The sequence below is a fragment of the Poecilia formosa genome, unplaced genomic scaffold, assembly GCF_000485575.1.
Source record: "Poecilia formosa unplaced genomic scaffold, Poecilia_formosa-5.1.2 Scaffold573, whole genome shotgun sequence".
Classification (NCBI taxonomy): Eukaryota; Metazoa; Chordata; class Actinopteri; order Cyprinodontiformes; family Poeciliidae; genus Poecilia; species Poecilia formosa.
In genome coordinates this window covers 19,770-22,358 of record NW_006800512.1, presented here as the reverse complement: position 1 = coordinate 22,358, position 2,589 = coordinate 19,770, and the positions used below count along the sequence as shown (strand labels likewise).

The window sequence follows — 2,589 nt, the reverse complement described above, 5'->3', positions numbered from 1 at the left end:
CGCTACTCACAACAGTAACCGCTCCCCGCATGTATATAATCACTCGGATCAACAATTTACAAAAACAATATTACAAGTTTCTCACTTATATTTTCTATGTACATACAACCAACCTTGTAAATATTTTGTAAATATTAAAGGACCTTAAGAGCATGGTTTTTTTAACCAGGGGCTACAAATATTATGTATTGTATTATGTCATATCTTCAGTTAAATTTAAAATATATTTGATATACAGTCAATAAAAATGTGAACATGAACCATAAAGTGAAATTTTAAGTGAATGTGTTTGAATGAGGATGCTTGTGGACTGTTTTTTTTTCCACAGATTTTTTATAAAAGAAAAAAAATGTTTTTACAACATTTTTTAAATTTATCCTGTTATGCTTTTTTGACAAAACTTCTGCTGTAGAAAAAAATGAAGTAAACGCAATATTTACAGCGAACCCTTGTTTTTCTTAGGGGTTGTGTTCCGAAAATAACCCATGATAGGCGAAATCCGAGAAGTAGTTACCTTTATTTTTTACAGTTATTACACAGCATAAATAAATACTCTACATTGAAACCAAACAACAAAACCTGTTTTCAGGTCAGCGGATGTGTGTGTTCATCAATCCGGAGTCGTGGCATTAAAGCGTCTCCTCCAAGCTGCTTTGCGAGATTCACAGCTGTATCTACGGCAGAGTGATGGATCTCAACAAGCGAGCCTCCAGTCGGGTGTTGCGCTGCCTCTAGCTACAGTTTTGTTCCAGCTGGCATTCAAAGTTTCAGTTTCCATCTCCCGAATGGCCAATCAGTTATTAAATACCATAACTTTATTGGGACTCAGGTCACTAGCGGAACAAGTGACCTGAGTCAGTAAGTCACAGTGACCTGTGACTTACTGAACCGGGGGGCGGGGCCAATTACCGGGCCCCTAACCAATCACCGGGCCCCTTACATGGAGTGAAACTGAAACTGTTGAGCGGGATGGAGGGGGGAGGGGGCAGCAGCCCTCCCGGCCCCCCTACAGCTCCGCGCCTGACTAAGGTAGAGAAGAAGCGCGGAGACTGTTTTTACCAATCATATGGTCAATCAGGACGGAGAACACTGAAAAAAAACTGCACAAAAAAATCTACGAAGCAGCGATACCGTGAAAGGTGAACCTCATTATAGTGAGGATTCACTGTATATGAAATAATTTATAAAAAGCAACTGAGTACTTTGTAGAATGGCTGCATATCTGAGTTTATCTAGGTGTACCAGGACTTCATTCTCATGCCTGGCCTCATAATGCCTCGGCATTGAAAAGGTGGATTTATTTAAATAAGACATATTCAAACATATGCGATACTTAACCTGAAGAACATAACATGAAAGTAAACTAAGAGTCAATTTCAGCTGAATTTGGATTCAGATAGATCAAGTAGAAACTGAAAAGAACTGGATGAAACAACTACAATGAAAACAAATTTATTTTCCAATATAAGATCAAAATGGTCCCACACTGCGGAAACCTTTCGTTTGAGGCTGCTCCATAGTTGACACTGTACCTTAAAAGATCAAGAATTATTTTGGCAAATGCTTTTGACAGATTGACATATTTGCTTCCTTATAAATACAGTTTGCCACGTTAATGTCATTTCGAAACAGTTCCTGTATCAGTCATATGACTTACTGAAAGCAATATGCTCACCAACACGGGTTTTGGCTTGACACATGCGCCAACGCATCGGTGTTGCCGGACCCATCACTAAATGAAAGATTATTGTTCTGAATCATCCTAAGAGGACTGGCTAGGTCATCTTGTCCTGAGTGTTCTGTCATGATGATGTTTAGCTTCTTGACCCACATGTACAGACGCTCTGTGTCTGTACAAGACAAAGAAGAATGAACAATTTTGCTACACTTTATTTGAAGGTGTGCAAAAGGCTGCCTTGACACCGTCAGACACAACATAACACCTATCATGAACATGAAGGAGTCTTCATAAATGTTTATGACTTTTGTCATGATGTGTCATTTGGTTAATGACACTTAGTGCAAAGCGGACAAGTTTTAATGCAATGTTGCATTAAAAATGTCATTATTTATCAAATGCCACTTAATGACAACAGTGATAAAATTCATGAAGACTCTTTCATGCTCACGGCCAGTTTTTGTTTGAGTTTTTTTTTTTTTTTTGGAGCACCTGCCATTCCCCATTGCATCCACAAGATGCTGCCAGGGTTCTGACCCCCTGGGAAGCTGCAGGGGTAACCCCGCAGACACACCTGGGAAACAATCAACGGGGAAGACGCAGAGACAGAGACACAGGGACCATGGGCGTAGGTTTGGGTAGGGACGGTAGGGACATGTCCTGACCAATATTCACGGGATATGAAAAAGTCCCGACCAATTTTTGCCATATTGGCTCAAAGAACGTGGATCTACGATCTTTGATTAGCAGCAACAGGCGGTGCGCGGAACGGAAGCTTCTTAGTTTGACATTTATTATGAGCCTCCGAGACCGGGTGGGAGCGGTGCTGGCGGGGGGGGGGGGGGAGGGGGGGAGTCAGTTGAATCGTCGGACGTTCTTTGATTAGCTGCAAAAGGCGGCAGCTAGCTGGG

At 41.3% G+C, this 2,589-nt stretch overlaps 1 protein-coding gene and 1 long non-coding RNA gene across 2 annotated transcripts in view; both read left to right on the top strand.

The window, feature by feature from the left end:
• The window catches only part of LOC107834282 (uncharacterized), a 4,202-nt gene extending 3,102 nt beyond the window's left edge, over window positions 1–1,100 (top strand). The window contains exon 2 of the long non-coding RNA XR_001660073.1: window positions 1,030–1,100. This is a non-coding gene — a long non-coding RNA (uncharacterized LOC107834282). The remainder of the gene's footprint in view (window positions 1–1,029) is intronic.
• Window positions 1–2,589, top strand: part of LOC103129735 (MAM domain-containing glycosylphosphatidylinositol anchor protein 2-like) — a gene marked incomplete at its 3' end in the record, with an annotated part of 82,601 nt that overhangs the window by 73,844 nt on the left and 6,168 nt on the right. The window lies entirely within an intron of this gene.